Consider the following 24,758-nt stretch of genomic DNA (forward strand, 5'->3'; position numbering starts at 1 on the left):
AAACCTTTTAATAACTTTAGTTGGGGAATGCAAGTTTCATAAATAAAAGTATTAGTACATTTTTGTTTGGAAAAAATCAGCAATGGCAAATAGGTGAATTTATAATTTTGTAAAAGCTACAGTAAACAGAATAATTTTTGAGTGAACCATATTGGGCTATGATAACCAGGTTTATGACAAACAGGCATTAGTGTTATGTTCTCTTAAAATGTTACTGCAGTGCAGCTGATGGAGAGATCCATACAGTCAACTAATCTTTATTCATGTTTTTGTGCTCAGCACAATCTGTTTCAGAAAAGATCATCTTTATCTATTTTGAAATGATTGAAACTCAGTTAAATATGCTGTTATAATCAGAAGAACAATAAAATGTACATTCCTTATTCTGGAATTCTATCCCATTTCTAAAAAACAGCATATATTACAGCAGAAATAATGGAACAAATGATATTATTTCCCATTTAATCACAACTCTTGATACATGATAATTCAAGAGGTTTTCCTTCTGAAACTTGCACAGCAAATGTAAGGTGGTGGGGATCAGAGTCTATAAAGGTAGTTGGACTAGTCCTCATGAGCAGTAGGACTGAGGAGCCTTGGCTTATAAGCAAACTTTTTCACCTCACTTATTTCTTACTGTTTTTACAGTAAAACAAAAGAGTTGTAAGCAAACCAAAGCAGTTCACCTAAGAAAGTGTCTTCATAATGAAACCCTCATGAAAGAAGTAATTCAGAGCAGGTATATATTTCTTTTACACTTCTTGCTTAATCTCAAAGAATATTTTAGAAAGAAAAAGAGGTGCTTTCTTACAGAGAAATTGTGAGCATCCAGGCATTTCTGAAGAACCAGATAGGTAATTTTAAGATCAGCGATGAAATTCCTATCTAATGGAAGAAATACTTTTGCATATTTTGTTGACATTTTAATATTAATTAGGCACACACAATTCTGTTTAGACATTCTCAGAAAGCAAAACTGCTAAGTTTTTATTAATTGGAGCACTCTGAGAAATAGACACAAGTCAAGGTCAGCACTGCTTCTGGCAAAATATTGCTAAGTATTTCTGAATATTCAAAAGCATATATTAATTTCACTCATATTTGTGACCTGAGTGGCTTTTCTTTGTAAATCATGTTAAAACAAATTATCCAGTGGAAGATTTGGTGTTTAAAGGACTTTTCAGACCTATCAGAGTAGACATGGAATTAACGTTTGCATATAATACTGCATTACTTTATTCAGAAGATCAGAAATGAAAATAACAGGATTAAATTATATCTCCAGCTATTCAAGATGGTAGGAGAGAAAAGAAAGTTCTGGTCTTTGGAAAAATTATTAATAATTTTTATAACAATAATAATAATAATTTTGATAAGCTGGTTTAAATGGTACCTATTATTTTTCAGTTTGTGTTAATTTTCATTATTGAGCACATAACAGAAAGCTAGCCACAGCTGAAGAAACACTGTAGAGATGGCTACCAAACACCACAGAACTTCAGACCTTCGTGTCTAATATTCATTTTCCTGCTTGGGGGCTCTATTTCATTGCTCAGCATTCAGCATTTAAGCATGACTTATGATTATGAAGTGAAACTAGTTTTAGAGGAAGACAATTGTTAATATTGAAAAGCTACAAACTCATGCTGAAAGATTTCTTGTCATGTTTACAAATAAGACTTTCCCTGGAATTTAATAACTTTGAAATTACCCTATGAGAAAGAATATTGTTTTGTTTACCAAGTATATATACAATTTTTCAATCTAATATCTGAATTTAGGAAAAGAGGTGGAAGAAGCAACAGACATGTAAAAACAGTATCCTTGCACTGTCCTGTTTTTAAAACAACAAAAATAATAATAATAAAAAAAAAAAAAGATTACTGTCTGGAACAAGGCAGCAGTACCAAACTACTTTTTGATGTCCAGTCCCATTATAAAGAAAAAGCGGCAGCTATGCAATTGACAAATCTTTGTAGTTCAGAGATGGTGAAGAAATTCAAGTGATGTTCACTGAGGAAGATGAATAATATTCAATAATTTATTTTTGTTTCTTTTGTCATTGATCTGTTCTGCTGTTCTTTTACAAGAAACCATTTGTTGTAAACAAATGGAGTTACACTCCTTAAAACGAAACAAAACAAAAAAAAAAATACAACAACATCAAAAAACAAACAAACAAAAACAAACAAAAAAAAAAAAACACCACCACCAACAACAAAAAAAAAAAACCTGGACTAAATATGGAAAAGAAACAGAAGGAAAAAGAATATAAACCCCCAAAGCCATGGCAGGGAAGACTTTCAATCTTGAATAACTCCTGTAAACTTTATACTGAATAATTCAGCTATGGGGTTTTGAAATGAAAGTGTTTGGATAAATTAGAGGGAAAGGGACTGCCTAAATGATAGAGAAATACCTATAACTGTTTTCTCAACTTTGACATTAGTATATTGATAGCAAGTATTTGGGAACTACTGTTTATAAATAGTCTGAAAAACGTTTTGAAATTGGTTGGCATCTTTTGAGAGACATTTACATGTATATTTATGTAATCTCTCAGTCATGTAAGATGTGAATTCAGGGTACACTTCAGTTTTCTCTGCATTTCTTACATTCATCCATCCAAAGAAAACAGGCTCCCCACCCACCTCCGATGGCTGCTCTGAAATGTGAAAGATGCTTTTGTGCACCGCAGCCGTGTGACTGTTTGTGCTCCTCTGACCACCGGGCGAACCACTTCTGTTCCCTGGGTCCCTCCTGGGGTACCCATGGCAAGAGTCAGGCAGAGGCAGGGAGCCTTCCTGCTCAGTGCTGAGCAGGAGAGTGGGAACAGAGCAGGGAAATAAGATGTAGCTGCCTTTGCTCACAGATCTCTGTGATGTTTGAAGCATCAGTGCACGCATGGGAACATTAGAGACTAATGTGACTGCCAGTTAAAGTAATTTGCTGATTTGCAGGCAAGCATTCAAGTAATGGGTCAGTCTGACAGGTCTGAAATTCAACAGATTTAAAAGGTTTTCTATTGTATACCCACTCCTGCCCATAAGGGCTTCCATACTCACTCATCTATTTCCAATTTACTTCTTCAAGCTTCTATTGAAAGCAGCATAGATTTTTATTATGAATGAAGAGTTCAGAGGTTTGAGAACAGCCTTTGAAATGTTTCTTCCTATATTAACTTAATGGACAATATTTCTCACTGTAGCTCCTGAAAAAGAACATTGCATATTTGATTAGAGGGAATTGCAAAACACTTTCCATGATATATTGCTTCCAAAAAAAGCCGATTAAGGTGGAGTGGAACCAGTGGGATAAATTCGTGGCTTTGCCTGAAGCAGGTGGATAAAAAACTGGGGATGGAGGCAGAAACATGGAAGGATCTCACATCTAAGTGCCGGTCCTTGGCCCATTTGCTGTAGAGGAGATGGGAGAAGGTTATTTTTTGATTTTTACTTCCTAACTTAGAGCTGCCCTGTTTTGGGATCCCCAAGACACCCTTCAGGCTACCCAGGGGAGGATGGGTGCCTCCCAGCCACCTTGTCACAGCTGGTGAGAGGGGTTTGTGTCCTCTTGGCTGGCTGAGCAGTGTGGAAGCCATTGCTGGGTGGAGTGGGGAGCCCGTTAATTCATCACATCTTTACCGGAGCGTGGGTCTTTTGTTTTCAGAGACATGCTAATGGTAACGATCTGTCATTTTTCATTATGATACATGAAAACCCTCTGCATATAGAGCTGGTCTGAAGAGTCTCTGAAGGAAATCATCAGTTCAGGGCTTCACATTTATTCTCCCTCACCGATTCCCAGACAAAACCTATTGAATTACTGTAAAAAATATTGCATTGTCTTTTAATGATGAGCTTCACCTGAGTGTAGTACTCAACCCCCAGACTAGTGGCTTTATGGATTAACAGTGAGAATAAAGACTCCAACAGAAGCATTGGTAGTTCTGGTAATATTGTTAGAAATGAAGGAGGCTTTGTTGCAATGGACTGCTTCAAGGACTGGAGAAAATTGTTCTGCTGTACTTTGCACTGATGGTTTGCCCTCTTATTAGCTTTGTCACTTCACCTTGATTTGTTTCTGAGTTTCTGTCTAAAGTTAAAATCAATAGACTTCTCTCCTTAGCTTTCAAAACATCATAAATAAAACTCACTTCTTAGAATAGATGCGCTGTGTTTTCTGAAATAACACCATAACTGTGTTTGGGGAGGTGGCTGTGATGCTAGTAGCAGTTTAAAGTTCAAGTATCCATACTCAGTCTTCTTTTCTTTCATTCAATGTTTGTTTACAAACCTTGCTTTACAGACTAAACACTTAATCTTTGTGGGGTTTGGTGGCTTCTTTTTCTCTCTCAGTTCATCATATTACTTGTCCAGTCATAATTTCAGTAATCTAACATTCATCACATCCTGCTCACAGCGCAGAGTAGCAGTCTGCAGTCAAAATATGAATAAAAAATGTGTTTGTCTGTAGCAGGTATTTCTGCATCAACTAAGCATTTTTATCTCCACCCTACTAGTAAACTGATTTGACCCAAAGTGGCACCAGCTCTGTGTTTAACATGGTGCATGGTTACAGATGCTGCTCACAGGGCACAGTTTAAAATGCAGATTTTCAGCTACATGGAGATTTGGATTCGTCTTGCAGTGGCTACATGTGTATTGAATTAAATAACTACTCAGATTTTGTGAATAGCTGGGGATCTGTTAGATCTCACTCAGAATCACCGTCTCACATATGGAAAAATCCCATGGAAGTAAATTTCCTTAGGCATTAAATCCATGCAAGACAAAAAAGATCGAAGGGTCTTATTGAACCAGGCTGGTGTGCATAGCAAAACCCTGGCGACAGTTCAGAGAGTGGCTAGGTCAATATCAAGACAAATATAATGTGAAAGACTGTAGAAAAAGTTGCTGTTGAAGGAGCCAAGCAGTGTGGTGGGACCATGTAGTGACCACAAGCAGCAACAGCATTTTCTGGAGATGGACAGCCACCAGGCTGGTTAGAGCCTGTGAGAAGTCTGGGTCTTATGCTGGAGAAAGAACATTTCTTGGTTCTTCATTCTATTTTTTTCCATTATATCTTATGTTTTTCTGATGTAGTCACATACGTGGACAAAGAAAAAGACAGACTTCCTTCCCTTCCAGAGTGTAATAAGCAGAAGTCTGCAATTTTTAGGCATTCCCCATCTCTCAAGCTTATCCTGAAATAAAAGACCATGTAAGTATGAAGCTGAGTAGCAGCTCTGGGGAGATCCCGTGGCTGATACCAGCATAATTTAGCAAGTCAGTGAGTTTGCTGGAAACACATACCCAGCAGGCAGGGGCAGAACTGTGGTTGTGTGTGTTCGTTTGTTTGTTTTCTTTTTTATTTCCACTTCCCCTCTGTCCTTCCCTCTTCTCTTGGTATTTCTCCTACTTAAGTGTTTGTTTAATAAAGCCTTGCATTTTTAGTTTAAAAGCTCTTTGCTTCCTGTGGGAGATGACTGTAGGAGCATGTCCTGTAAGCGTGGTTTAATTTGGACCATGCATGTGCTGTGCAAGTGAATCTCGGCTCTCCCCATCACTGTGCTGTGGTTTGTGCAAGACCTCAGGGTGGTCTCAGGGTGCGGGATTTGGACAGATGTAGATTTAGTCATCATGACAACCAGCAGTCTCAGTGGTTTGCTTGTTTGTTTTTCTCAGCTGTACATCCTTATGTGGAGGCACAGCCTGAGTATGTTCTGAGGTAGTGCAGATACCAAGCTTTTCTTAGCACTGCACTATAGAGCTTTCAAAGAGTGAAGTGTGGTTTTGGTCATATGACTAAACCTATGGCCTTTGGGTGAGGAGGTGCTATTTGTGAGGTTATTGTTGGAATGGGCAACGGCAATCTTTCTTTTGGTGGAAAACAGGACCAGGAAGAGCAATGCAGGCTGAACACTTGAGATGATGATGAAAAGCATCATTAAATAACAATAATGAGCAAAATTAGTATGTGTAGAAATTTTCCATTGATTGGTTTTCTGACAAAATTCCTGCATTTCTTTCATGAAAAAGTTGTTTGACTGAATGAAATTTAATTTTCCATTACATCAGCAACCTTATTTTGCTTACAGTGTTTTTTTGTTATTATTATTATTATTATTTTTAATATTATTATTATTTGTCTCTCTTTTTCTGCTTTGAAGAGATAACAATACCTCCATTGCTCCTGAAACACCAAACCTGCTTTTTAACGCACATTTCAGGTGCTCAGTCCTCTCACAAGCACCTGATGTTCTTCACTGAAGAACATCATCTCTTGGCATGCAGTCATGGTCCCAGCTGACCACAGGGAGGAATATTGTCCCATCAGAAAATATGATGCATAGGAAAAACAATCTGTACCAGATTACCTCTGTAAAATATGCCTCTTGTAAGATGGAAAAAATGCTGGGCAATACTAGTATGAAACAAAACGCAAAGTTTCTGCCTAATTCAAGAAATGGAACATAAGCATAAAGATTTTATACCAGTTGAAATGCAAAACAAACTCTTTTTAAAGTCAAAACTTCTTGAATTAGTGTTCCTGAAAAAAAATAATCAAAATAGCACATTAAAAACAAACAAACAAAAAAGTAAGTATGTAAGAATTGTAAGAACAGATCCCAGCAGAGAAGCTTTGATTTATTTTTTCCTTTACAGGCTTTATTTTTGCAGTGATTTTACAGGGTAGAACTGGTGTAATGCGTTTTATGCTTCAAAAACCAGTGACATGCCCCCCCTCACCCTCCAGTAATATTGAAAATATACAGAAGAGACAACCTCATTAACTGATGTTCTTGAGACCACAGAAGACCAATCTGACAGCTTTATTTATGCTAAGTAAAAATACAAGTAGATAAATTCCTAAAAATAGTAAATGAAACCATTTGCTTATTTTAATTAAATAGTTAAGGAAGTGTACAAATCTTCTCTGAGGAGGTCTCCATATACTTCACTTCAGAGAATCCTTCTTAAGCAAAATGAGACCTTAATTTGCAATGCAATGAGTTTAAATTAATCATCAGTCAACTATATTAGGCTTCAGATCCCTACTTGCTGATGCTTTGATCCACAGTAAATATTTAAATAGATGTTAACATAGAGGCTCATTGTCCACTCCTAAGAAAATTGTTATACTTAAGTAGCTCAACATATAATAATAGAGCTGAAATACATGGGCATTGTCTATAAATAAAAACTTTTGCAGATTGTTGGATTTGAAGAATAAAAATGAAGATGTCTAGAAATGAGAAAAACATAAAAGCACAATGGTCCCATATTATATTCCCTTTCTCCTTTGTATTGTCTCTAAACATCTCCAAAAGAGATGTATCTTATTGCTGGGAATCTCTAATGCAACTGGAGTGGTTTCATCAAATATTTTCATGTCATGTATAAAAATGGAGTTCATTGTATTTACTGCTTGCATTCCAGTCCATTCACTAAGTCAAAATAATAGTCTGCATCTTTGCTATTCTATTAGGGAAGGGTGTCGCTAAGCCACTACTTACCTTCTTTATGTTCAAACAAGTGAAAGGCCCACGGAATATGTTAAGTATCTCTAGCAGCAATTGGAGAAACAGGTTTGCCCAATTCCCAAAGCATCCGGACCGTGCTCAAGCAGCCTTTTTGTCGCTTCCCAGTGTTCTTTTTCTTAAATTGACAGGTGTTAGCAAGAAGCCTTAGAGTATTTTGGTTTCTTCCATTTCAGGTAACAAAAGCAGTGAAATCTGGAAACAGGAGTTGACCTTTGCTGTGCAGAAGACATTGTGGAATAGGGTTGATGCTGATATCCTGCTCTTATCTGGCCAGGCAGATTTATTTACAGATCTCACATTTCCGGGCTATTTGTAAAGGTTCAACTTTCTGCAATAGGCTGTGTGCTATTCCTCCCACATCTCACACTTTCTTTGCAAGTCCAGGCTTCCTGTGTTTTTTTTTTTTTTTTTTTTTTTCACAAACAATTACTTTCGGAGTGAAGGAGTTATTATTGTGGAAGCTTTTACAGCAGCCCACACTGTATCTTGTTTGGAAGAAGCATGTGGGTCACTGATCTGTTTATTTTGTTGTTCAGGGTGACAAAACACACAAAGTTTGAAAAGGTCTCCCCAGCTGAGCTAAACACAGCAGCTAATGGGAATACAGAACTTAGGAAATCATGAAATATCTCAGCTAAGGTTCTTTGTTATCCTTGTGCAAACACTTCTCAGGCAAGATGCAATGAGATTTTTCTGTGAGGACCAGATCAGAGAGAGGATTCAAGCAGTGGAGGCAGTCAGCTCACTTTGGTAGTGAACCATGAGAGAGCTTAGAGAGAAGTGATGCTGTGCTGCTTAGCACCTCTGGCAGTTAATAACCTTTTCATTGAAATGACTAAATCTGGATTCTGTTGCCCAATTCTGTGTATCTGGGTTTAGTATTTCTGCTGTCATGAGTAACTAGAGTGACAAAAGCTGCTCTCTCCTTTGTGCTCCCCACTAGGATTCTGCTTCTTGGACCCCACGGTGCTGCAGGTCACCCCGGAGGGCAGCCTCCCTCCCACAGTGCTCAGGCTTCTGCAATGAGAGGTGCGGGTGTTCTTGGCTAGAGGAGCGTGAGCATTGCTTTGCGTGTCACTTGGGGTCACGGTGTGAACATCCTCAGTCAATGCAAGGAAAGGATGCAAGCTGTTGCTCTAAGCTGTCTTGTAAATGGCAGTGTTATTGTCTGGGGGGTCTTCCATAGCAGAGGAGCTTGTTCTATTGATATAGAGTGCTTTAGGCTGCAGAGGAGTCCTAGGTTTCTTCTTCACAATACCTTCTTGGCTGTGCCTGGCCAGTACAGGCATGCTCCCCTGTGTCTGTAACCTGTAGAAAGGGGACTACAGAACTATTGTCAAAGCACCCTTGGGACGTGCTGCTGAACTGCTGGGAATGGGGTGAGGAGCAAAGCCAAGGAGCAGGGCAGTATGGGGACTGTAGGGCAAGGTGAACAAAAAGTCAGCTCAAGTCAAGACTTTGTCCTGGGCACTGAAAAATCCCATACCAAGGTGCCAAGGAGAAATGCTAGGGGTAGAGCTGTGACAGAGGAGTCAAGTGATGATGCAGTTTTTCATTGGTGAAAGATGCTGGGAGAGTGAGCAGAACTCAAACCTGTTTTCATTGGTAATAATCCTCCTTTCAGTGCCTGGTGATGCATTTAGATGAAGAAAATTAAACCACATACTGTAAGATGTTTAAAGACTATATAAGGCACTGCATTATGTGATGTGGGGACTAGAGGGGACTAAAAATGTTATTTTCTGTGATTTTTTTTTTTGGGGGGGGGGGGGGCTGCTACTTATCTTGTGTGTGTATATCTACACCTACATATATACATGTATATACAATGACATTTTAGCCCAAGCACTAGAAAATTACTGCTTATTGTCCAGGTAAATTATAGGGGAGCAGGGTAGTTATTAATATCTACACTAGCTGGCTGACTGTACTCGGATCTGTAGGAACAAAGATATCTGCTCAGTAAAGCAGTGAAATCCCAACCAAGGCTAGAGAACTGTGTAGGAAAAAATATAAGCCTTTTGTGGAAACGGATGCAAATATTACAGATGTTGGGTGTTTTGTGTGTATGTGTGTGTTTTTTCCATCAGATAATAGAAATTAAATATTTTGTGTTCTAAGAATATGTTTGAATAAAGTGTAGTTTAAAAAAAAAAAAACAACAAACACACACAGCTGAGATCTGAGATCATAGAAAAAAAGCATGGGTGTAATTTCATGAATGAGAGTAGGTTGTCAAAATCAGAGCTAATGTCAGTACAGGTTCACAGCCTTGGGAATTTGCCTCGACTTACTGGGTCATGTGAATAATAGGGTAACAATGCATTTAGTGCAAAAGATAATTTTTTTTTTTTTTTGATTTCTGCATGGTGCCATGTGAGAAGAGGGAAACTTCACTTGAAAGCAGGGCATTTAAATGCCTTTGAAAGTCTGGGCTTTAGTTTCTCTTTCTCAATGTAATAGCCTTATCCAGTACTATTTTCCATGTAGTCTATTTTAATTAGGGATCAATAATAATGTCCTGGCAGTTTACTACTTCACTCATTTCAGTTGAAGTTGATTGGTTCAACTATATTTTGGGCTGCTTAGTGGGGAGGTTGCTCAGCAACTGTGATGCACAGACAATAAAATTACACGGACTTAGCCATTAACCATCTTTAGGGATGAGTTTGCTATTGTCCCACCCTGAACTGACACTAAACTTCTGAAGCAGCCTGCAATACATAGTGTGCTTGAGATGCCCCATGTCCGAGCAAGTCAAAATTGTGCCTTTCTCAAAGGAAATACACTTGTATTGATTCCCATCGCTACCGGGAAGAGATGGTTCCTGTGGTAAGGAGATTACTTGTTGATCAGGGAAATGGAATGGTAAAAACACTTGAGCAAACCCAAAGAAGGCATTAACAGGAAAACTTTCAAAATATTTTTTACCATTACAAGTATTGACTAGGTGCTTTGATAAGCATGCTAGTGAAATTAAGCCTTGCAAGGGTCAATTGGACCCTTGGACACTTGTCAATTGGAAGGGTACTGTAAGATACTAACAAGGGTACTAACAGACTGGTTGATCCTTAGCTGCTTTGTGTATTTATTCATGAGGCAGAGCAATGCAGCCAGGAAGGTTCATAAGGAAGAGGCATTACGGATTTCCAAGATTAAAAGAAAATCCTGCTGTATCAGGCACCTGTGGAATACGTTATTTTCTCCTCTGGTCTGGTTTGAGAAAGTCATCCAGAGAAGAAGCTAATAGGCAGACCAAAGAAATTGTCTTCCTACAGATCCTTGGCCAGAGGTCAATTTCTATGCATGTATTCTCAAGTGCATAGTTTACAGTTGTCCCAAATCTCAATTTGCCTTTTGTTTCCAGGAAAGTGGCTTAAGATAAAAGCTGAGAGTTTTATTCCTGCCTTTATCTCTGGCCTGGTGTGCATCTCTGTGGAAACTACACTTGTGTTCATCTTCTCAACAACAACTTGTGTTCATCCTATGCAACGCCAATCGTGTTGGACTGCTTTGTGCCCTGCAGGTGATTATGTCTTTGAGCATTGTGGATGTGGTATTCATGTGAGCTGGGTGATGCTCCAAGAAGTGTTAATATTACCACAATGCATGCAGTGCAAAGTATGACAGCGGTAGAGAAGGTTCTCTTGGGAGCTCCAAGGATGGTGGTGCTGATGGTTAGAAACTGAGGTTGAAGATGTGTAAGAAAGTCTGTCATGTATTTTTCAAGTTTTTAACCGGTGAATTGTGCTGGAGAGAAGACAGAAAGAGTACATAAAAACAGAAATTAGGGTGTTTTAGGTGTTAGACTGTAGTGCATCATAGGCAGTTCAGTGATGTACTGAAGAGTCCTTCAGTTTTCATAAGCCTAATACTTGTTTAACAAGAAGAAGAAGCCTGACCACAAAGGCCTCTGTTTTAACTATTAGATCATCTCTATGTATCACCAGAAACTTACGTGCTGTACTTGACATAAAAAAAAAAAATAAAAAAAAAATCCATATTAAAAATGTTTTTAATAAGTTTTGGAAATAAGCCTCAATTCCCTTACAAAAAAATTGAATGTATACCTAAGAATTGATTTTTGCTTGCTTTCACATCAGGTGGACTAAAGGTAGAGAGAGGCTGACAGTTTCAGAAGCAAGGAATTTTCCATGCTCATGCCACAAGTGGGAACTGACAGAGGAAGGCTGCTAGTGCCTGCCTCTTTCTTCCCACACACGGTGTGGCATTTCCAAGTTATGTCTGAATCCCTTCCAGCTGACATCAATGACCAAGCTTCAATGGACTTGAGTCAGGAGAAGGATGGGGCTTTAGCAGTGACAGTTGCAGTTGTGAGCTATAAAAGCAGAAATGTGGTTTTGCTTCACAGTATGAGGCTATTTTTATAGATTTCCAGAATCATCAGGCATGAAAATGGTAGATGGCTTTGCAGCTCATCCATCTCTCCTTACCTTGGCAAAATTGCCTTTGTGATCTCATTAGCAGATGAACCAAAATGTTCGGGAACAAGAGAGCATCCACGTTACAGCTCCTCAGAAAGCGTTAGATGAATTTATTTTTGATGAGCTATAAAGTAAGCATCATAAAAACTGTGGACCTCTATAGAAGCAAATCAAACACAGCTATCTTTCCTCTGACTCTAGAGGACCTTGCTTGTGACAGAAGCCACTGGTTTGAGGCGAATTAATTTCTGGACTGCTTTTGAAGAGGGCTTTTCAATGCACTTTGTGCTCCAGTGCTCAGTTCCTGCATGTTCTTGCTATTTAAAGCTTCAAGGAACTTGGGGTGCTTGGAAACTGCCTTAAGGCAGACCGAGCTGTGATAATTAGGCACTTTCTTTTATAGGGGGAGTCAGGGACTCAGTACAGCTGAATTGAACTGGGCGGCAGCTTCTGTCTGGAAATGAAGTTGCAACTTGCTGAAAAGGAAAATGTTATTAGGGAAGAGTTGGTTTCAATTATTATTATTTTTAAAATACTAATTGAACATATATTCAATACTTTTATCATTTAGACTGGAAATTTTGGAGACAAAACTGCTGTTTTTCTTCATATAAAGAATAAAGATATGTAAGAGATGCAAGTAAAATAGACTAAAAGCTACAAGACCACTGAAATGGATTATTCTGATTGCCACATATATAAAACATTTCCATATTTGATACTGTTTCATTCTGAGTTTTTAAAGGATTTTAAAATATCCTGTTTATCTGTGCAACAGGGAAAACTTCAGAAATCTTCATCAACTTCAGACTTAGAGCAAGGGTTTGTGATCTTATCATGTAACGTGGTTGAAATGAAGAGAAAATTTATGTTTTTGAAGAGTTTCTGTGACTGAATGTTTAGGAAGAGGGAGGAAAAAAAATAAGCAGGTTCATGAAGGATTTTTAAGGCACTCTTCACGTATTTTTTTGGATTCTTGTTTTTAATAGATGAAAAAGTGGGTTTTCTTGTTCTTTTCAATTTTGAATATGACGAAAATTTTGGTACCCAGAACTCTATAAATAGAATGCTGTAAGAAAGAACGCCTCTGTGTGAGTTTGTGTGAGTGGTGTTTATGTGTACCTATAGGTCCGGATACAGAAATAATTCCTTTATAAACATCAGGATGAAAAGATGGAAAATGGGTAATGTGAGTTTCTGAAGGACTGAGTAGCTATAGAGGGTACTGCCCTGGTGATATCTGAAGAATGGATGGATGCAGAAACCAGGTGCCAGCTGAACCTCTGACATGCCACGAGTGCTAGTGGCATGTCAGAAGCAGGTTGTGTAACCTGTACCACAACCAGCTGTGGCTGTATGCAGACAACAACTAAAGGTGTATGTATGTATGTATATGTATATATGTGTGTGTGTATATATATGTATATATAATGAGACAAGAGAGCTTTTGAGAAACTTCTTGAACACCTAGGAGGTTCTGGTGCACTGGGACACAACCCCACTCCTCAGTGAGTGGCTGAAGTTGTCCTCCTGGCTGCTGCTCTGTGATACCTCATTGGGGAAAAGGGGATTTAAAACAATTTCCAGGGAATTTCAGGTGCATCTGCATTACTATGGGAAATGGAGAGGAAATCCAAGAGTATAAATGGGATGATGGTTTCAGAAATGATAAAACCATTACTCGTTGGCCAATTCAATTTACTTCATGATTACCCCTTATAACGACATCCTTCAGAGTTTTTATTGACATTTTAAGCATTCACAAAATATTTTGTGAAAAATTATAACTGGTTCTCAAAACTTACTTGATAAAAAATGCCAAATGTTGGTTGATTTGTTAACTCCTTCAAGTTGTGCTTAATTTCAAGGTTTCTTGGCATATGCAAACTCAATTTTGAAACTGAGATTCTGAATTTAGATTTTACCTGGCAATTTCGCAATTACACATAGCTTAATGAAGCTGAGTTAGACTATTTGGCAGAGTTACAAAATGTAATAGCCCATGGCTCTGTCTGTCACCTGCAAATTTGCTTTTCTTCATTTTGCTGGGTTGAAGCAAGTATTTAAGAGCACTGTCCCAGGAATGCGTTTTTTAACAAGCATATAGTGCAAATTCACTGGGCAATTCTCATGGTATTTTTTTTTTTTTTTTGAAGAAAAGCCCATCGGAAAGAAAAAAATATGGCACGTTTCAGATTTGATTTTAATTCTGTCATAACGAAGGCAATAGAGACATGCATGAAATGATGACAGATCCACAAGTGATGCCCCGTCTGCTACATCATCGTGTAGAATATTATTCCTCAAAGTTGAACTTCCAAGATAAAATAACCTTGGGATGTTAAAAAAAATAATAAAATCAAGAGTATGTTTCTATAGAATTTTTGATGGTAACAGGGAAAATCAAAGCAATATACTGATATTAAGGGCTTAAGGAGATATCAACATATACCTAGCCGTTTAGTGTATCTCTGTAGTAAGAGTACTGCATGTTCATCAGGATTTTTCAGGTGCTGAAGCTATAGATTTGTTTGTTTGTTTTGCTTAGAAACCTGCACAAAGCACCTTGTCTACCTTGTACTAGCAAGCGAGCTAATGCAGCTGGCTGGGATCAGCCACCACATCTGTGCTTTCAGTCTTTCCATGTTATACTCGATGACTGTAGCTGTTGTCAGTCATTTCTCTTTCTCTTTCCAGCAGTGATGAAAGGAGCACATTTGTTAAGGGGAAAAAAAGGCTGACAGTGCTTATATAAATATTGTGTTGTTGGTTTCCAAAACCTCAGGATACATTTGCAACTATAGGAATAATTTGCTCGATTTCAGGAAAAAGAATGGGGGAAATGAGCTTCAGAATGAACACAAAAAATATTCTGAAAATGACTTTTTCCTTACGTTTTCACAGAGAAAGGCTACTACTTTAGGAAAATCCTTTGTTTTACTCCAAAATAATTTATTTTATTCTATCTGGATATTTCAAACAACATTTATTTTCATAGATGGAAACCAGATTGGAAAAGTTTCATCATGAAAACGCTGAAGTGTTGAAAATGTAGTGTCTTGAAGGGATTATAGTTTATTCTTCATATTCAGTCAATTGAGTTAAATCCCACACAAATTTGAAAATGCTGCAGACCTGAATCTGAATACTTCAGTGAAATATTGCGTTCAACTTTAATTTTCATCAAGTATAGCAGTGAGGGATATTACCATAGGCTGTTATGTATAAATTCCAAATTTAAAGTGGAGTCCTGAATAGGATTTAAATTCTGATGAGGGGTGGGGGAGAAACATAAGAGGAGATCTAAAAAGCACAGGTTTTCCTCCTGTATTTTCAAAATTAGGTACATTATATCTGTTCTTAAGACAGTTCAACACTGGTTTCTAGACTAGATTTTTGAGGTTGTGGGAACTTATTCAATAGCTTTATAAAATGTTTTGAATATCATATAAAAGAAAGTATAGTATTTCCCAGATAAGTGCAGCACTGGAGGTGTAAAAACATATACTAGTTGCTGAAATGAGTGGATTGATTTCAGAAGTGCTCAACATCTTCTAGACTGAAAAAGGAACTAAGACCTTTGCAATCTTTTTCTGTCGTGTATTGGCACGAGTAATAGTTATTAATGGAGAAATGCACAAGATTTCAGTCTTCACAGATGTCATCAATAATAAATGGTATGTCTCCATTTTAAAGTTATGTATGCTGTTTAATTTTTCATGCAAAAGATTTTTGCCAGATTTAAAATTGACTCATGAAAAGTTACCGTTCACTTCAGGGAAAAATAGAAGTGATTTGATGTCAAAAATCACTGTGGTCTCATTGCACATGCATCAATGTGTATGGAGCTCCTTGACAATATTTTTGGGATGCTTCTAATGCATATCAGAAGCATACTTTGAGGGTTCTGTGGCTCTGGATATAGCTATATTGCAACAGATCAGTAATTCTTCATTATTTTGGCAAAGGCGTATGTCTCTCATGCAATCTTGTTTGAAATGGAGAGAGTATTTTAATTCTATTAGTAGTCAGGTGCTGATGCAGCAGGTGCTATAAAATCAAGATGGTAGATTTACTGGAGTATATGTGTCTACAAATGTGAGCACGGAGTTGCATTTGAGGAAACACTGTAGCTTTTTGCTTTTTTCAATTTGCATTTTTATGTTACGCCACTCTGGATTCCACCAATCTGAACGCAAGTTATTAGTGTTATGCTTAGCCCATTTCTCCATTTACTGAGCTTCTTCCCTAGAATTATATCCTTATCTAAGGGAACAAAGACAAATTACAATATGTTTTCAAGACATGCTAACAGCCTTTTGTGATGCTAAATCCGTTTCTGGGAATCAAGCCAGAAAGTTTTGATTGGAGGTAAATACGTGCAATTTCACGACTACGTTACCTTTTCTATACACTTATGTGAGTCCACATGAGGTCTAATTACTCTTCTTAGAGTTATATTTAGTAACTGATTGCAGATGGCTTTTAGACAGTAGGAAGGAGAAAAATAAAGCTTTCCCTTTCTCTTTTATGTAAAATTATGTTGAAAATTTCAAGGTAGAAATACATTTATTTAAGAAAGGTGGTCACCCTGAGAAGTTTTCTTGGATCAACAGTGAGCATTTCTGATTAAAATATTGTATTCTCTTGTTCTTGTTCCCACCTGTTTGTTTATATTCATTTACTATCATCTTATTATTATCATTATTATTTAACTTTAAAACCTTTTGAAACACAAACTATGCTTTTGTTCTGGAGTCACAGCGAAGTTGTGACACTGTCCCACTCTGGAGTTCCTAAACAATAACACAAGACATTTATTTTGATTTACTTCAAAATTTGATATTTCTCATTGGTGTGGCTTATAAATTATTTTAACATGAGCACTCTAGGACATTGAAATACTCATGGTTTTCATGGCCTTTCTTCTCTTACGGGTTGAAGCATCACTTGGAGGAAGATTTGTGTTGTGTTTTTTTTTTATTTATGTAAAACTTATATTTAATATTTTTGTTAATATTAAAAGCAAAGCAATAACATCAATAAAAACAAAATACTTCTCTATATCAGAGAGGGAAATGGATGGTGGGGCATGACTGTGCAGTGCTAAGTTACTGACCCTCAGTGTGCTGGTGTGAGTATTGGCATCCTTGCAAAAACTTTGTTTGCTTCCATGAAACCTGTGCCATTGTTAATGGTGTGATATATAAGCAGCCACAGAAGCAGTAGGATATTGACAACAAGTTGTTCCTCATTTGGGTAACAGAGGTTTACATCTAGAGTATGTCATGTGAAACTTTTGATACATGTGCCAAGAATATCCCTTCATGTAAGAGAATAACTTCTAAAAGAGGCTGGTCTTTTCCAAGGGGACAGTAATGTACTGATGACAAAGTCAAACAGGAAAAAAAAAATCACTGAAAAAAACATCTTCTATATAGGGTTGCCACGCTGTGGTTTAGCAAAGCTGCTCAAGTGTTTGCCATATATTTAGCTGAAATAGTAACATACCTGACAATTTTAAGAAGCAAGGATTTTCTAAAAGTGGTCTTTATTGACAGGAATGACCAGAGTTGTTTGAAGGAATTTGGATGGGATGGTGGGGTATGCCAGCAAAGTTAGCTGATCATGGGATGCTCTCCTTGACAGCCTATGCAATCTTCAGGTCAGGTAGGTGAAATTTGAAGCATAAGACATGACAAAAGGGGAAAAAACAAAAACAAACAACAACAACAACAAAAAATGCTTCCTATTTGCAATTTCCTTAGGCTATCTAGGAACTTTTCAGCTGCTGGCACAAATCTGAATAGCCTAAAAGCTCCTCTGGCTCCTCTCCATCCTAAGGATGGGACACAACAGACTGTTGTGTGGGTTAGAGACAACAAGAACGTGCGGCTGCTGCGTTACTACACTTGGTGTTTTGGGCAAGTTCCCTGTACAGAGTAACCCTGAAGAGACATGGAGCTGCGATTCTGTGGGTCCCCTGTGGCACAGCTTGTGAGTAGTGTGCAGAGAATGACTAAAGATCTATGCCTGTGTTTTAGTGGCCTCACCATCACTTGGGGTGTACTGCAGTTCTTACTGCTTGAGATAAGTAGTACAACTGCTTGTTCCTTCCTGCTTAGATTAGTGAAACAATTCTGCTGTCAGGAATAGACAAAGGAATGGAGCCTAAAAATCAGCAAAATATAACAAAAGAAAACATGCTTCAGGGCTATCTTTCAAGAGAGCTGCAGAGGCAATGTAAGAGACTTAGGAGGACTAATCAGCACGGCCTTTCTGATCTGATCTGCTCATCTCTTATGAGAAGGGGAAAGGAAAGGGGATTATTGATATTGCACTCCTTACTTATGGGATTTGAATTCTGAAATGCTCGCACAAAAGCAAAAATATGACTTTGAGTACTGTGGAGTGATGGTACTATTTCATCAGTGTCATCTTTCTGAAGGCACTGCCGGGCAAACAGAAAACAAACACTTCCTCCCCTTCTCTGCCAGTTAAATAAACACCTCAAGCAAACTCCTTAAAATGCACTTTTTTTCTTCCTCCTTTTTTTTTTTTTTTTGTCTTTTTTGTTTTCGTTTTCCTTAAAACTGTATCAGTTATCTTGCATGCCATCAAACATCAAAGCAAGAGGGCAGGAGAGAATTTCACCTACTGCCAGGTCTAAAAGAAAAATTAAGTGACTGACAAGCTACACTGCAATTTTGGTACAACAGCCCAATGGCTGTATAAATCCAGCTGCTGCAAAAGTGGAAGCATCGTCTTGTTCTTGAAAATGCTGACTGAAACTAAATGTTTTTTTTTCCTTCTGAGTTTGAATTTGTGCTTTATTACCTTCATTATTTTCTTAATTATTTTTGTTTGCAAACTGAACAGTGGAAAAAAAAAAGTCTGTACCATATGTTACACTTTTTTCTACTTAAAAGAAGCAGAATATAAAACGCCATAGCCGTTTCCTCAGACACTGAACTACAAAGCATTTACATAAAGCTGTTACGCTTTTGGCTCTTACATGTTTGTTCCAGTTGTTCATTTCACAATACAAGAAGATAAAGATGGGGAAAATACATTAGGTCAGGATCAAAATCCTGGCTTAAAATCAGCATTTCAAATATTAAGCCATATTTCTGTTTATCTTCTGGTTTTGTACATGTGTTTTTATCCTGCCAAAGGTCTTGCTTTTATTACATTTTACTTGAACCCTAAGCTTTAGGATCTTAAGGTGTTATAGCATTTGCCTTCTGACAGTTGAGAAAGCTTTAAAATTAAGCTGAAGATTTTTTCTAGGTCAGTGTGACCTTTATATTTTTGCATTATACAGCCTATTAACTGTGCGAATCAAAGCTACAGTTCACAAACATGTTTATAACTGTATAAATGAGGATGTGCATTAAACTGCAGGGCTTGGGAAATGTAAGTAATGAAAGTTATTTGCACTTTGACAAAGTAAAAATGTGAGATTAAGGATAATTGTAGGTAACTGTCATCATGAGAGAAATGTTTACACAGTCAGAAGTACCAAACAGCATCAAAAGGTTTCTGTAAAAGGAGCAGTAAGAAACTGCTTTGTCTTGAAAACAATTTGACTTAAAGGTTTTCAGGTTTTGCACTGTTATGAAGTTGGAATAATAGTGATTATTGCTGGGTTTTAATGAGGATTCGGGAATTTTGACTCCCAGATGCATTATCACAAAATTTCTTTTGTTTGAAAGAAACCTCAATTTCATAAATAATAAAAATTAAGTATTTTATAAAAATATATATATATTAAAAACCAAACAAACAAACAAACATCTCAGGAGGCTGCACGTGCTGCGTTTCTCAGGCAAGCAGCAGCCCATCGCACCTGAGTACAAGGTCAGTTTGTGACTAACTCAGGCTTAGTAAGGAGGAGACTTCTGGCCATTTCATAAAATCTTCATTACTTTACAATGATTAATATTTTTGATAATATTTTAATATTCCTTAATGTTTTCGTATGCTGGGTATTCTGTAATGTCAGCTCTGGAAAACTTGCTTAAGGGGAAAGTACATGGTATAGGAAAAGTAATGTCTCGGGCACCAGAAAGATGTCTTGGCGAAAGTTTAGGAGGCCAACTCTTTGAGTTTCCGTTTTTTTGTAAGGTTGGAGTGGGGCAAGAAGAGTGGTTTAAGAAGACTGTTGGATTTGCCCTTTCTAGGTGGATCCAAAAACTGAATCATCTTGAATATCATCTTTTAAAGGGACCCAATTGTGCCTTTTTATTTTATTCATAAGAAAACCTAGAAGAAAGATGATGATTCTTATTTGGAAATAAGCACATTGACAAATATTTTCTCCAGATAGATTAGATGATGTAGAAACACACATTTTCTCTGGGTGGCTTCAGTCACAGCTGAAAGCTTGAAAAGCCTAAATTTGGAGAATTTGGAGTAATCTCTGGTAGCGTAAAAGCCTGAAAGACAGGACTGAGGAAAAAAAAAATGTTTTTGTTAACTTAAATTCCCCTGAAATGCCCTGTCAGTAACCATTACTTTGCTGTTTGAAGCAAAGACGTTTGTGTTCTGCAGGAAGTGAGGCTAGACAGTCTCTGCAGCTGCTTATGGCCTCAAAATCCATAGAAAGGGAGAAAGGTAGATTTGGGAGCTGAGGTGAATGAGGATTTGGATGCTGGCTAGAAACTGTCTGTGCAGGCTTCATGGGCATAAGATTGTGTTTTGAGTTGTGTGACTTTTATTTGTGTTGTTATTTATGACATTTTCTAGATTTGTCAGCACATTGATTTTCACGATTTCTCATAAAAAATAAGACACCTTAATGGCTTTTATAGTTATTTCATGCTACGCATGTCTTTCAGGCTGCTGACAGGCATGATTTTTGGTGTTCCAGCGGTAGACAACAGCACGCCCCCAATAAAGCCAAGGACTTTAAGCAGCTGGGATTCTCACAGTTCTCTCGCTGCCTTCTGATGAACGAACTTTTTATAGGAGTGAAATATGATTCTCATTTTGGTTTTATGCTAAACTATACTTCAAAGCCAGAGGAAATTCAGTGGTCTTGGGATGAGAATGATTCCCAGAAGACAATGGAGGAAAAAAGTTCTGGAGGAAAATGATAACCCCACAGGCAAAAAGGGTGGTGTAACCAGTGAATATTATAAGGAGCTGTGTGAAAAAACCCTCTGGTGATAATTAAATGCAGCTTAAACTCCTACAAACCTTGATCAAAATCCATCACTGGGATCAGACTCCCATTACTGAACAGTACAAGATCAGCTCTTGCTGATGATAGAGATGAACAACTGCTTGTGGGCAAGTACTACAGTTGCGCCACGGTGAGTGCTCACTGGAAAGCCACCTCCTCAACTGATTGAATTGCTTCCAATTTCAAGCAGATTATATGTAGAAGCTGAGCTTTCTGAAATGCATACTAATACATTTTTATGGGCAGTGTGGCAGGCTTGAACGCTGTGCTGCGTCCCCAGAAGCAGCCGCAGACTTAATTTGATCAGGAATTATTTTTGCCTGACCAAGATCTTGGCGATGTGAGCATACCTTTCCTGCCTGAATTATACATATTTGCAAGAAAGCTGTATGATTGAATTAACTGGAATTAATGAAGAAGAAGCACATGTTACACTTGCTCCTGGTCGGGACCTAAAGGCCAGCTGATAGGAAGGCAGTGGGTGTTGTTGCCTCTCCCTGGTGCAGCAGGGCTTGCAAGTGGGGGTTTTCACAGTGGGGGAAGCAGCATCTGCTGTGGAAACCTCATCAGCAGGTGGCAGAGGTGCAAGCACTAATTGGGCCACAACTGAATAAGCCAGGTTTGGTATGCCAGCCCCCATGTCTGCATCCACATCAGCATTGCTGGTCATTCATTCACTGTAGAGGCTTGGTATGGGTGTGTGATGGGCCAGGTTTACATCGGGAAGTACGGAGGTGCACTGGCAGAGCTGTTGCAGGCTTGGAGAATGTTCATCTCATGCACAGTGTCTCCCAGGAAACAACCAGAAAGGCCTAGAGGAAATGAGTGGAATAAGACAAGGGAAAATAATCCCTCATAAAGCTCTTTGTGATCCATTGCTTGCACAATCTTGTTGTATTAAAACCAGACTGGTGCACCCCAGGTAATGTTGAAAAGCACTGCCTTCCCAGCTGGATCTTATTGTGTTCCCGCTAGGTTCTATTGCTTCCTATTTTTCTGTTTCTTTGCTCATTTTCTAGGAGAGTTGCACTTTAAGGTCTACAAACCTGTTCTTTCTCACCTTGAAATTGTAATTCTATGTGTGCAGTGCTACTTTCGATTGCAGAAAAGCAGTCCTGGCTAACAATCACTGGGATATCCCTTTGAAGGCCCTACTTTGAAGGGCTACAAGACCACTTGCATAAACAAATAAATTTGCTAGGGCAAGTTGCTTGAGAGACAATTCTTTGCTTTCTGGGAAATGCAACCAGACTGTGACATCAGGCCCCAGCTTTCACGGTGAAATCACTAAATTATGAGAAATGTATTTCCTGCATATTAGTAGGACCACCTATGCAGACATATGGAGCAAAAAGGGGTTATCTTTTAAAAGGAGTAGTCTGCCATTCTCAAACTGTGAAAGTGTTATAGTTCATGGAAACGCTGGGTGTTTGTAGCAGCTCCCTAACTACTCTTCAGCCCAAGGTAGGTTGCATGGTGGGTAGCCTTGCTGTAAGGTGTCCTTGCATTGAGAAGATCAGTTTTCCTTGAATAACAGTGATAACAGAGCTTAATAACAGAAGGCAGCTCTCTGCTGCCTTCTTTGAATGTACACTCTCAAAAATAATCCTGGAAATATTCTTTATTTGAATATATGTTTGGCTGTGAGTGGGAAAACCGGTAAAGATAATGAATTCATAAAGGAAAAAAAAAATTCTGTATGTACTTTCTATTTAGAAATATAGAGTGCTTTTAAAATATTCAGAAAATATGAAACATCATTGGGAATCTTGCTAGACAGAGCATTTCTTTAGTACAGAGAGCCTCCAAAACTTTCTAAAGATAAATAAACCTGTGCCTCATTATGGATGATATTTCAGTTGTGGCTAAGACTTGATTTAAAATAATTGATTACGCATTTCATCCATGAAAACCAAAAAGGTTAATTAAAAATGTAACAATGTTAAAGTGAGATCATGCTTGACACATGAAAAATTAGACATCAATGAAATGACCAAGAGAAGAAGTTTGCATTAAAAAAACATAAAGAGAGAAGCAGAGGTAAGAAGAGACCGAAGTAAATCTCCCTTCCCTACCAGAAAAATGTTATGTTGATCTCAGGAAGTTTAGACTTTAGTTCCTCCTCTTGTACCATTGGCCCCTTACGTTGTTTGTGTGTCCTGAATAACAAATAGGAGGAAAAACAAAGCAAAAGTAACCAAAACCCCAAAGCTCTGATTTTGTGGATCATAAAATACTTTGTTTTGTGAAGATTACGTTTCTTTTTTTCTTCTCATTTTTTCACAAGACTGAGGAGTAGGATGCTTCTGTCTTTCTGTATTGATATACATCCTGACCCCTCACATATTTAAAATGTCAGAACTCTAGAGAAAGAACTTCCATGGACTTCATGGCAGGTACCCTCAGGGAAAATGTATGTGGTTTGGGTTAGGGGCAGCCTGCTGGCCACTCTTTGCATGCCTGCAGTGTCCCAAAGGTGCTGGCATGCGGCCTGCCCAGCCACCTTTTTTTGTCACAAGAAGAACTCAGCAGGGCTGGGAACCCCACTCTTCTTCAGGCGCTCTTGTGGGCATGCTCACCCCTCACTGCTGTGGCATGGCAAACCTTATGCCTCATCACCTCATGCTGGAAGTGCTAGAAAAAGGGATTTTCTTGCTCTTTACTAATGGTATTGTGGGTGCATATGGGCACGTGTGATTTTTTTAAAAACATCAACCATAAAAAAAAGCACTGAAACAGTGTAATAAGTATTCTATTCTATTTAAAATGCTACTAGAAAATTCTTGATAGCGTGGTAATTGTAGTATTATTTTATTCAGTCTTGATGAGATCTGAAATGCTGCTGCCAGCTCAGAAGCTTTTCAAAAGATTTATGTAGGTCTTAAATTTTTTTGGATTGCCTCAGACACTGTATTTAATACAACTCCTGAGTCAAAACTCAGACATTACATATGGTAACTATTTTAAACTGCAGTATATATTATGAATTGGTTGTCATTTGCAGCTTTAAATGTGACGTGTCTGTTTTCACTCTTTTCCTTTTTCTTCTCCCTCTCCTTTATTTATATATTTATTTATTTATTGTTAAAATGATAGCCTTTTGATACTTGTGACTTACAATTTGTAATCCTTCTTTTGCCTGAGAAGTAGAACACAAATTCTGCAATGTTAAGTCTGTGGTCTGGTGGGGCCAAGAGTTTACTCTGGAGTTTTGACTTGAACTTGGTCTATTCTGGCCCTCACTGGGAAGGCTGTTGCTGTAAAACTTCAATTTTAATTTGAAATTAAAATTCATGTCCTTGACATTTCTGCCAACTTTTTGTATCAACTTCAGTGAAGAATATTATCTCTATGGTATATTAAAGGACTACATCAAACACAACAGCAAACCATTTCTGGGCATTCTTGCATGACGTTCCCAGGGTCATTGACTGAAATTATACAGGGTTGCTCCATGCTTTATGGTTTACTTCATCAGAAGTGACCAAATTCATACTGATGGATGTCCACTGTGTTTACGGGGACCATGTAGTGAAGTAAGCTGTGGTGGGGCTTGGAGCGGCCGCTCACCCAGTGGTAC

The 24,758-nt window shown here is 38.0% G+C and overlaps 1 long non-coding RNA gene across 1 annotated transcript in view; it reads left to right on the top strand.

Moving 5' to 3' along the window:
- Positions 1–24,547, top strand: part of LOC137857860 (uncharacterized) — a 73,426-nt gene extending 48,879 nt beyond the window's left edge. The window contains exons 2-4 of the long non-coding RNA XR_011097299.1: positions 17,553–17,661; positions 17,760–17,988; positions 20,832–24,547. This is a non-coding gene — a long non-coding RNA (uncharacterized lncRNA). The remainder of the gene's footprint in view (positions 1–17,552; positions 17,662–17,759; positions 17,989–20,831) is intronic.
- Positions 24,548–24,758: the final 211 nt, after the last annotated feature.

This window comes from Anas acuta, chromosome 5 (genome assembly GCF_963932015.1).
Source record: "Anas acuta chromosome 5, bAnaAcu1.1, whole genome shotgun sequence".
NCBI classification, from domain to species: domain Eukaryota; kingdom Metazoa; phylum Chordata; class Aves; order Anseriformes; family Anatidae; genus Anas; species Anas acuta.